The sequence below is a fragment of the Pongo pygmaeus genome, chromosome 4, assembly GCF_028885625.2.
Source record: "Pongo pygmaeus isolate AG05252 chromosome 4, NHGRI_mPonPyg2-v2.0_pri, whole genome shotgun sequence".
Classification (NCBI taxonomy): Eukaryota; Metazoa; Chordata; class Mammalia; order Primates; family Hominidae; genus Pongo; species Pongo pygmaeus.
In genome coordinates this window covers 132,896,762-132,908,948 of record NC_072377.2, presented here as the reverse complement: position 1 = coordinate 132,908,948, position 12,187 = coordinate 132,896,762, and the positions used below count along the sequence as shown (strand labels likewise).

The 12,187-nt window shown below is 37.1% G+C and overlaps 1 protein-coding gene across 4 annotated transcripts in view; it reads left to right on the top strand.

The window, feature by feature from the left end:
- The window catches only part of FBN2 (fibrillin 2), a 282,926-nt gene that overhangs the window by 102,815 nt on the left and 167,924 nt on the right, over positions 1-12,187 (top strand). The gene's annotated exons all lie outside the window — the stretch shown is intronic.

The following is a 12,187-nucleotide window of genomic DNA, read 5'->3' as shown; positions in this document are numbered from 1 at the left end:
AAAATCTCATTAAAATATATTTAGTGACTTGAAGTAGAAGTAAAGCAGACATTTAAGGGACAGATCAAAGATGGTTATTACAATGAAGCTGATTATAATATGCTTTTGAAAAAAATACAAAACTTAAATGGGTGAATGTAGCCGGGCACGGTGGCACACACATGTGATCCCAGCACTTTGGGAGGCTAAGGCAGGCAGATCACTTGAGGCCTGGAAGTTTGAGACCAGCCTGGCCAACATGGTGAAACCCCGTCTCTACTGAAAATACAAAAATTAGCCAGACGTGGTGGTATGTGCATGCGGTCCCAGCTACTCGGGAGGCTTGAGGCATTAGGATCACCTAAGCCCAGGAGGCGGAGGTTGCAGTTACCTGGGATCATGCCACTGCACTTCAGCCTGTAGTAGTCATATTATGAAGAAAAGAGATGTTGTTAAGTCATTTTGAAACAAAAAGCTAGTAAAATCCTGGTCACCAACTGTAAATAAACTACATGGCCTACTGAAATTAAGACTTTCAAAACAGAAAAATAGATCAATTTCTTCTTTTTTATGATGCTTTCATTTATTTATTTCGGCATTTCTCCTGTCTTTCTGTCTATCTATCTGTCCATCCATTATACATACTATTTATCTATCTATTTATCTATCTAGACTACTCTCTCTATATATGGTGCTCCCCTTTTCTCTTTCAAGTGCATAATATTTTATTAATCATAGTATTTGATTCATGATTCTTATTATTATTGATCCATGACCTACTTTTGCTTTGCTATTATAATGTAATAAGCACCCATGAAACCACCAAAACCAAAAGCTAGGACCATGACAATAACCTGCATCTACCCATGGTGGTTATGAGGCCCCCATATAACCATCACTTTGTATAGGAATCTCACATTTTCTTGTTAATTTTTAGATAATTTTATTAAACGTAGAGATACTCCATTCGTCATCATAACCATTATTGCAGTTGTTAAACGTTGCAAAAGAGTTTTAATGCTGTGTGGAATTTAACTTTTTCACTTCATATTATAATGATATTATTGATCTATGTAATTGCATGCTGCTCTAATTCATTCTTTAGAGTGGGATACAATATTCCATTATGTAGCTATACCATAGCATGTTTGTCAGCTTTCCCATTGATGGGCATTTGTTTTCCGATTTCTTTTCATTGTGAATAGTATTCAACATACTTTCAGGTACATAGACTCTGTGCAGTGTTGTACCAGGTATCTTCTTCAAAGTAGACTATGAACTCCACCCTGGAGCGAGTCATTTGGATTTTCCCAAGGAATATGTCTGTCCTGTCTTTTGATCTCTTCATTACCAAAAGGTGACTCATTCACATTTCTATCACGAGAGATCTCTGTGTGAGCAGCTTAGGTCATAGCAGTGTTAGCATGCTGGAGCCTTGTTTTGGCTTACTGTTGCTGGGTGCCTGATTGAGGAACAAAGAGCTTGATATTTCCCGCAGTTAGGGTGAGTGATCTACATCTCCACCTCAGCCCAGGACTGTGTGTCTCCCAGCCCTCTGTCCAGATTGGTGGAGGAATAACTGCCAAGGGATTCTGCCCGGGCTTAAAGGACTTTGTCTTCTGGATTACTTTTTATGTCTCTTCCATGAGGCACTGGGCACATCGTTCAGATTAGGAAATCATACAGGAGAAACAAAGATACTGCAAATATTTCCATTTTTTTTTTTTCAGTGGAGCTGCTGGGTTTAAGAATCAAAGCCTTTTTTGACTTTTTCTTATTTGTGCTAAGCAAAAATGACATCACTCAGGGTTGCCATTTTCCTCTCTTTCTCCATATAAAACAGACAATTACTTGTAATCCAATGAAAGTTCTTTGCACTAAGGAATCTGCTTTTTGTGATACATTTATGTTGGAAGGCAGAGCATAGAGTAGTTTGGAAATTTAGTGCAGAGTCATTTGGAGAATATATATTAACAGTTAAAATATGAAATGGAAATTTGAAGTATGTATGCTTTTATAAACTATTTGGGAAGGGCATACTAGCAGTGATATTTTCAGTCTGATTTTTAGAAGCCCATGCTGTGTTTCATAAATGGAAACGTCACATCCAAGAAAGTGAGACCAGCAGGGAAGAGTGATAGGAACTCCAGAGGGGCAGCCAAACAGCAGCTCAGAGCTGACATACGAGGCAAAATGAGCACTTAGCACCTCCTAGCATATTTATCAGAAGTTGCCAATCTAAACTATTTGAGTTTCTTCCCACAAGTGGCGTGCACTAGTAAAACACATGTGTTAAGCAACTTGGACAGCACCTTGACAGTATTAGTTAACTAACAGCAATATTTCATGGGGAATTACTGAAGTGATGTCACTCCTTTAATTTCAACCTAAACAAAACTGTTTACATGGAAAGTTGCACGCATAGGTTTGTATAAAAGTCTAGACCAGAAAGAGTTCTTTATTTGAGACACAGTGGGTAACATCATTGTCATGACCATGAAATCTGTGAAAAAATACATATTCCAAAAGAAAATTATTCAGCAAAAGGTAATCTTTGGCATGTGAAGACAGGCTTTGATCTGGATTGTGAATCTGGAGCAAAGTTTGAAATATCCAGATGACATTTTAACTTTTCAAAAATCTATTTTATTTTCAAACATTTTTATCCCAGTAAGAAGAGGAAAATTATAGAGAAAAATGACAATTTAAGTTTTCAGTAAAATTAAGGAAATAAATTTGGGGAGGGAAGAGAACATTTGGGACCCAAATGTCCATCTGTGCTCCTGCTGCACCTCATATGAATTGTGTCATCTCAAGAAAATTAATGCCTGCATCTTTACAATAGGAATAATAATGGCCTTTTCTACTTAAGGTTGTTATGCATAACATATAAAGCATTTGACACTTTGGGTCTTTGTTAAAGACAAAGATAGCAAAGAAATTAATTGTGGAAGAGTTCTGATGTGTCATTTCAATGATGACTTTTAGTACAGTTTCTAATAAATAAATTCTTTTAAAAAGCTAACAAAAATCTTGAAAATAACACAGTTGACCTAGTAGAGCATATATTTGCCTAGTCTGATGAAAGTATTAACAGGCAATGAAATGACTCCAAGTCTATCAGGAGATGAGAAAATGTGGAACTAGGGTATCCATTAATTCCTGACTGGTCTCAGCCTGTTTTTATTCCCCTGCTCCAGTTCCACCTAAATTACAGCAATGGAGAGTTAAGACCCAGAGGGCTTGATTTATTTAACATAAGACAGTGGTCAGGAAATCGCACTTTGGTGGATTCAGCAAAAATTTCCCAAATGTTGAGAACCAATGTTGTTTCCCCAGTGCCATTGTATGTTTAAATTCTTTTTTAAAAATCATGAAAAAAAAAAGCATGGTAAAGTACTTCACATGATTCTTGCAATTCAGTGTCTGCTAAAGATGACTGGAAAAATTGAGAGCCTTCAAAACATCTTTCTCAGAGACATAAAATTAGATGTGTGTTAATGATAGGAAAACCTATTCTACCCTGAATGAAAGGATCAGATGAACGTTTTTTTGAACTTTACCATTAGAGGAAAAAGGTATCTGAAATGTTACCTCCCTTCACTTACTAAAAAATTGCTCAATAAATTTTTATTTTGCTTAACATATAATAGCCATTTCATAGTAGAAATGAAAAAACAATAATTCAGGCCAAAATAAAATGCAAGTTCTATAATATTCATATGTATCTTTATATTCTGTTGACAAAATGAGGAAGAAAGAAGGAGAGGGACAGGGAAGACGGGTAGGAGGAAGAGAGAGAGGGAGAGAGAGAGACCCATTCTCCATCTCACAAATTATCTTGGCTCAGTGCCTGAAAGAAATTAGTCTACTCTAAAGAAATCCTGCTGTAGTCAAATAAAAATGTAGCAAAACTTGAAATGTAATACCTAGATCCAGGACTGCAGTTCTCGCCAGTGCTGTCACTTACTGCCCATATATATATATACTTTATTCACTGCCAGGCATTGAAAAATGTATGAAGGTCTGGAGAAAAATGTTATGGGCTGCCATTTCTTTTAGATGCATCCTTGGGAGTATATTATGGCAGGATGTAAATAAACAAAGCTGTGATAATGCTTGAATTATCTTTCTTTCTTAGTCCCAGACGAAATCCCCTTATCTTAATGCAAACTTTTCTTATTTTAATATAGTATTTCTTATCCATACTTTGCCTTTACTGGATTTTAGTACAAATAATTATATTTTAAGGATAACATGAAGGATTCTGAGAATTTTAGTTCTAGTCACCTGCTGTATTGGTCGCAAGGTTAGGTAAATGGTTTCTCCATGTGCCAGTAGTAGTTTTACCTGCTTCCAGAATACAGCTATTTAAAGAGCCCTTATTTTAGAAGACACAAAATCAATATAAATAAACAAATTTAGTTGTAGTATGAGAAGGTTTCTTTTAATGTCATACAGGTATTGAGTGAGTTGCTATGTTTTTATGTAAGCTTTGATTTTCCTAGAGGGCTGTGGTTTCATATTTTACATATTACTGTGTATTTTCCAGTTTAATTATGAAACTATCTGAGGTATATTTTTGTCCCAGTCTAGCAGCAGCTAACATAGGACAAATGAAGGGTTGGGTTGCAGGTTTGTGGCTTTTGGTGAACAGCAGAGGAGAATTTGGGCATTATTAACCAACAGCTGTATGCTATCAAGTTAAATTTTGCATGGCTTGATTTAACTAGCCATATAGCTGATGCTAATCTGAAGCATAAACATTCTTCAGCTATAGGTTTCATCTTCCAAATTCTCAGAAATGCTACCAGGACTATGTGACTATAAATCAAAGTTTTGCTTTTCCCATTAGTAATAGAGTATTATAATAATCTATTATGTTTTATTACATAGAAGAAAATTGCTTTTTGTGTTGTTCTTACCTGTTTTAAGGATTATAGTAAAAACCTCTTATGTTACAAAATCAATATTAAGTATTTGAATGTTATGACAAGTTTGTAAAATAGAGGATCGTAAAAATTATTTATCTTTTAGTACTGCAGTCTAACTTCACACTTGTATGTTGACCATTATTTTCCAATCCTCTGATAGAGGAAGTAGGCCTTCTTTTAGAAAGTGGTTTCCCAAATAAGTTCCTGACCTGCCATTGTTGTGTAAACCTCACCCAAATGCTCTGATTTCCAGTTTCATTTCTTTAAATTGGAGCAAACCCCTAACGTCTTTTTTTTTTTAAGACACCTGATATGGTTTGGCTGTGTCTCCACCCAAATCTCATCATGAATTTTAATCCCCATAATCTCCACATGTTGAAGGAAGGACTTGATGGGAGGTGATTGGATTATGGGGGTGGTTTCCCCACTGCTGTTCTCATGATAGTGAGTGAGTTCTTATGAGATCTGGTGATTTGATAAGGCAGTTTTCCCTGCTCTTGCTCAGTCTCAGGCTTACTCTCCTGCTGCCATGTAAAATGTGCCTCTTCTCCTTCTGCCATGATTGTAAGTTTCCTGAGGTCTCCCTAGCCATACAGAACTACGAGTCAATTAAACCTCTTTTCTTTATAAATTACCCAGTCTCAGGCAGCTCTTTATAGCAGTGTGAAAACAGACTAATACAACACCCTAAATGCAGGTCGAAATAAAATACTAGTTTTATTAAAACTTTTTTTTATCACTTATGACTATTAAAATAAAATTTATTTGTCCACAGACCACCTAAAATCATCTAGCCAGTCACTAAATGCAGTCTTTCTAGATCTGAACACTAAATGCAGTTCTTCTAGATCAGGGCTTGGCAAACTTTTCTGTGAAGAGCCAGATAGTAAATATTGTAGGCTTTGCAGGTCATACTGTCTTTGTCACAAATTGACAGCTCTGCCAGTGTAGTGCAAAATCCGCCGTAGATAGTAAAAACGAATGAGTGAGCCTGTGTTCCAGTAAAACTTTACTTACAAAAACAGGCAATGGGCTGTAGTTTGCCAACTCCTGTTCTTGATTTCACTATTCTTACTCTGTATTTCAAATGGTGTCAATTTTAATTAATTTTACCACTATTTTCTTAGTGACTAGCTAGTTGATTTTAAGTGGCCCATGGACAAATAGGTTTTATTTTAATAGTAATAAGCTATAAGAAAAAAATTTAAGAAAAAATACAACCAGTGCATCAAAACTATGTTTATGAATGTTATTCCTGAAAATATTATTGATTATCCCAAAGTTCATATTAAATTTTTAAAATAAGTATACATGTAGAAATATATTAAGAGAGATGTAATTTAAATGATTCAGGGTATTTCAATAGGTATGGAGGTGAAGTTTTAAATGATTGGAGTTTGGGACATGTTATTGTAAGATTTATCATTATCATCATTATTATTACAGTAGTCCCCTTATCTGCAGTTTCAGTTTCTACAGTTTCAGGTACCTGCTGTCCACTACAGTCCAAAAATCTTAACAGTGAATTCCAGAAATAATCCATATGTTTTAATGTGTGCCATTCTCAGTAAGGTAATAACATCTTGTGCTGGAGACGTGCATCATCCATTTGTCCAGCATATCCATGCTGCAGACACTGCTTGCCTAGGAGTCACTCAGTAGCTGCCTCAGTTATCAGATTCACTGTCACAGTATCTTAGAGCTTGTATTCAAGTGACCCTTATTTTACTTAATAATGCCCCAAAGTGCTAGAGTAGTGATGGTAATGATTCAGATATAACAAAGAGAGACTGTAAAGTGCCCCCTTTTAAATGAAAAGATGAAAGCTCTTGACTTAATAAGACAAAAAAATCATATGCTAAAGTTACTAAGCTCTACAGTAAGAATAGATTTTTTATCTGTGTAATTGCGAAGAGAGAAGAAAAAATTTGTGCTGGTTTTGCTGTTGTACCTCAAACTGCAAAAGTTATGGCCACAGTACATGTTAAGCACTTAGTTAAAAATGGAAAAAGCACTACATTTGTGGCTAGACAACATGAACAGAAACTTGTTCCTGATTGACAGCAATCAGGTTCAGTACCATGCATGGTTTCAGGCATCCATTGAGGGTCACGGAACATATTTCCCAGAGAAGGAGAGACTGCTGTATTAGAAAGCGACTTTAATTCTTAAAGTAAGTGTTGTCAAACAGGAACTCAGGATCTTATTATTTTTGCCAGAAAGTTCCAAAGGGAAAGGAATGGCCCGCTAAGATAACAATAAATTTGGCTCTACTGTTTTTATTTGTAGATCTACCTTACTTATTCCCAACTATCACCTCCTATTTTTTCTACTTTTCGTTATATTACTTCTCTTTCTAATCTTCTCTACTATTGTCTAGACTGCTGTTAAAACCTGGGCATTCCTGAAATTAGAAGACATGAAATTCTCTCAACATTATCCAAATCACTTCAGATTGTTCTGTTTATGAGTTTGTCTACCTGTATACTACATGGGATATGAGTCAGTGTGGCACTTTAAAAGAAGTTCATGCTATTGCAATCAGTATTTTGTGTTATTTATTTATTTATTTATTTATTTATTTATTTATTTTTGAGAAAGGGTTTCACTCTGTCTCCCAGACTGGAGTGCAGTGGTGCTGGTGTGATCTCAGCTCAGTGCAACCTCCGCCTCCCAGGCTCAAGCGATTCTCCTGCCTCAGCCTCCTGAGTAGCTGGGATTATAGGCCTGTGCCACCACACCTGGCTAATTTTTGTATTTTTAGTAGAGACAGAGTTTCACCATGTAGGTCAGGCTGGTCTTGAACTCCTGACCTCAAATGATCCACTCGCCTCGGCCTCCCAAAGTGCTGAGATTACAAGCGTGAGCCACCTCACTGGCCTGTATTTTATTTTTTCAATATGATTTTGCAAGAGAAAACATATAAGCAACTACTGCTATAGGCTTAGACATAAATAGGTACTGTTTTAGACACAAGCGTGAACAAGAAAGAAAGTGCTTTAAACATAATGCTGTTTGAAATATGAATGTAAAACATAAGGAAGTAAGCCAAATATGACAAAAAAGTAAAGACTTAAATTTTAAGTAGAACAATAAATGTGCAATAATACAACATAAGAGATTTCTTTTATGTTAAAAATCCAGAAATTACAAAAGAAAATAAATGATATATTCAACTACATAAAAGTTTTAAAAAAATGAAAAATGAAAAAACTTCTACTGGCAAAGACATCAAAAACAATGTCAAAAGAAAAATACCAAAGAAAAAATATTTGCAAGTAATATTGAAGGCAAATGGCTAAATTAAAGGCAAACCCCTAGAAATAGGTAAAGAAAATGGCTAACACCTAATAGAAAAATAACTAAAATATTAGAAGGTAACTCATAGGAAAGGAAATGCAAGAATAAAAAAAGTGCTTTAAATGATATGTGAAAAAAGTCTCAGAGGTTGCTTTCTTGTTTTGTTGAATTCTAAGTACAACAGATTTGTAGTCCTTGAAGATGTTTTGTAATAGAAAACTTGAAATTTGCAAAATAAAAAAGTTCTCATTTATGCATTAGTGAAACCATACTGTAAAAATTTAATTGTAGGCTTAGAAATTAATTCAACTTAATAAACTCATAGTATATCATCTTTCACAAATTAAGTTATCATAATTTTTCTCCCACATGGAATGTTTTTCTTAATTTACTGTGATAGAAAAAATATTTCTCATAATTAACAAGTAAAGCAAAACAGGAAGTATAGTATCCTGGCATTAATGTGAAATTTGATTATACATTTTAAAATATTTCTTCTATATCTTTATTTTCCTTGTTTCAAGGTGGAAGATTGTTATTTTGATGTTTTTTTCCACAAAGTATAATGTTTGTTGTGTATAGATCCTTTATGCTAATATATATAAACACTATTTGCAGTGGCTAGTTTCTATCTGGAATTAAAAATGGTGTGGATTTCATGAATAAAGTACATTCTCAAATCTGTTCCTCTTTAAGAAGATAATTAAAATTTCATTTGCAGTTTTTTTGGAATACTGCTGTACTGTAAACCATTGTCTTCAGATTTGTATAGCCAGTGGGCAGTAGGAGTGGGAGGAGGGAGAACAGAATTGACAAAAGGAAGGTGAAGACTGTTTTGCCTTTAGTGGCTCATCGCTCATCCCCAAGCTGTGTAAAAAGAGAATCCTTAAGGAGATTGAAGAGAACGGTATTGGGGATCTTTTTTGAAAAGTGTCATCCATGAACTAGAGTGTGGGAGAGGGAGAAGGTAAGGAGTACAGCCTGACTCACACCTGGAAAGGCTGTTCTGCGTTTCCAGAGTTTGAAAGGCAGAGGACATGTGAGTTTCCCATCTGCCAGGTGAGGGCCTCACAGAAAAGAGATGAGTTGAATTGTCCTGAGAGGGGCTCTGTCCATGCAGCTACCCGGAGGGTGGCTGATCCCAGCATGAGGATAAGCTGTCAGGAACCTGGGGCCGATGAGAGTGGCCAGGTAGAGGAGTTATTATCCCTAGAATCATCCGTGAGAGGTGAGAGACCTTAGGATTAGGAGGATTCTCAAAATATTAATAAACACACTAGGCTTTGGACCTGCCACACCCAGATGGCACTGATACCAGAATCACTCATACAAAAATATATTTACGGAGTTCCGTCACTGTTCTACACCCTGGGAATAGAGTAATGAACAAAACAGATCAAAATCTTTGTTTTCATAAGGCTACATTATAGAGGCAAGAGACAGACAGTAAACAACTAAAGTCTGTGCTATGTCAGAAAGAAAATAAAACAGGATGAGAGCCTATAAAATGCTAATGTGGTGTGGAATTTTAAACAGGCAACCAGGGAAAGTCACTGACATGGCCTTATTTCAGCAAAGATCTGAAGGAAGTAAAGTGATAAGCCAGGGCTGAATTCCTGATGGGGGCCAGCAAGTGCAGTGCCCCTGAGGTAGAGGCACCCCTGAGGTATCTGGGGGACGATATCAGGAGTCCAGTGTGACTGGAGCTGAGCACTAAGGAGGAGATTAATTAGTAAGAGATGGGTTTAGAGATGTAGTCCAGGGCCAAATGGGGAGGGGCTTTGCCAGCCACGGTGCATACTTTGGACTTTAGTTTGAATTCTCAAGGATGGGAGCTGTTAGAGGTTTTCAGTTAAGAAGTATAATATTCTGACCTTCATTTTGGAAGGTTTACTCCAGCTGCTGGGTGGTAACAAGATAATAAGGGAACAAGTGGGGAAACATGGAGACCACTTGGGAGGCTCCTGCAATAATCTAAGTGAGACTTGATGGTAGCTTGGACCAGGGGTTTTTGTGGTAAAAGTGATGAGAAGTGGTTGAATTCCAGATGTATTTTGCAGGCTGAGCCAGCAGAATTTGTTGACAGATCAGTTGTGGGGTAGGAGAGGAAAAGAATTGAGTAATTTCAAAGTTTGTAGAACTGAAGGTTGAAATTGCCTTAACTGAGATGGAGAACATCTGTGGGGAGAACATAGTGAGGAGAAAAGTTATCAGGAATGTTTACCGAACCGAACTTGGGTTCACCTGCCCAATGCAGGTAAGCCAAACACTGGCATCGAGATTGCAGCAAAAGAAAATGAGGCATTTATTGCAGGGTGCCCAGTAGGGAGAATCTGGCAGCTCGTGCTTCAGACCCGAACTCTCCAATGGCTTATAGGTAAGGATTTCTAAAGGCAGGAAAGCAGACGTTACAGGCAAAGTCATAAGTCAATACATGGAGCTTATACATTGGTTTGACTGAAAGAGGCTGGGTATCTTGAACCAGGGGCTTACAGACCATAGGTAGAGTCAAATATTTTCCAATTTGCAATTGGTTAATAAAGAGCAGCTTTATTTAAAATTTTGAAATCAGCAGAAAAGAGTGGTAGCTCTGGCATGGGGGCATGGCTTTCTCCAGGTCCCTCAAGAAGAACTTTAGAACAAAGAATGGCGGTCAGAGTTCAGTCTTCAGTTCCCTATGTGCCAGCAGATCCTTTTGGTGGGGGTCAGGGTTTCTGAAAAACAACTCAGGGATATAATGCTAAGGTGCTATATGTAGTTTCTATAGAGAACAAAAATCTCATTATTCTAACTTCCTTGGTTATTGTTTTAAGCTACTCTTACCTTCTTGCTTATTAGGTTGCTCATTTACTTCTCAGGACTAGCTATGTGCCTGGACTTTCTCTCGAAGGAACTCAGGATTCTCTTTTATTTCCATGCTTGGTGGGGCAGTGGCAGGGTGGTGGGCAGAAGCTCAGGCCCCTATGAGGGGTCCCTCCTCCATCTCAGGAGCTCAGTTTTAGAGGGTTAATTTGAGACATCTGTTAGACATCTAGATAGATATTTCTAATTGTATATATGAGTCAAGTTCAAGGGCAAGGTCAAGGTTGGCAATATAAATTTGGAAGTCTTCAACTTAGAGTTGGTCTTTAAAGCCATGAGACTGGATAAAGTCAGTCAGGGGAGGCATTTTGATAGACAAGTCCAAGTGCTGAGCCCTAGAACATTTCAACATTTAGAACTGCAGGAGATGAGAAAGCACCAACAAAGGAGACTGGGAAGGAAAAATCCAGGAGATTATAGCTCCATAATCAAGAAAGATCTTCATTCCTAGTACCTGTCCTCTCACGTCCTTACTGCAACCTTGAAAGTGCTCATAGTAGTTACCAGCTAGAAAGAAAGGACTGGAAAGATAGAAGAAAGAAGACACCATGCCCCTTCATTACTGAGGGCTTCTGAGCCTGGGGGATGCTCACCCTAAGAAGAAGGGAAGCTTTAACTGAATGAAAGATTAGACTGTTAGATTTGAGTGGACATTTTGTTTATCTGAAGGGGATTGGAAAACCTGTGTGAACTGCATGAGATTTCCTAGGGTCAAGAAAGAACTGGTCAAGAGAGAATATGCAAAACAGCAGTGGGAGAAATAGTTGCCGTCTGCTTGCACTCTAGCAGTTTCAAATACCCATTTACCATATATTCTCTCAGTTGACATGAAACTATTCAAAACACTTTCAGCTTCATGACTTATCGTCCTAAGTCTACAGGCAAAAGTTTAACTTTTGCATAAATCATCAAACAGCAGGTGCTGTGAGTAACTTAAGGAAAAGGGAATTTCAAATATGAAGGTTTTTGAAGTCTCGGTGAAGATCTCTAAAGTGTGTGGGTGCACTTGAGAATTGTCCAGATGTGTAATGTGAGTGTGTCTGTGCTGTATTAGCACAGTTAGAGTGTGGTCCTAATGAGGTTCAGCCACAGAATTGGTAGTCTCCCCATTC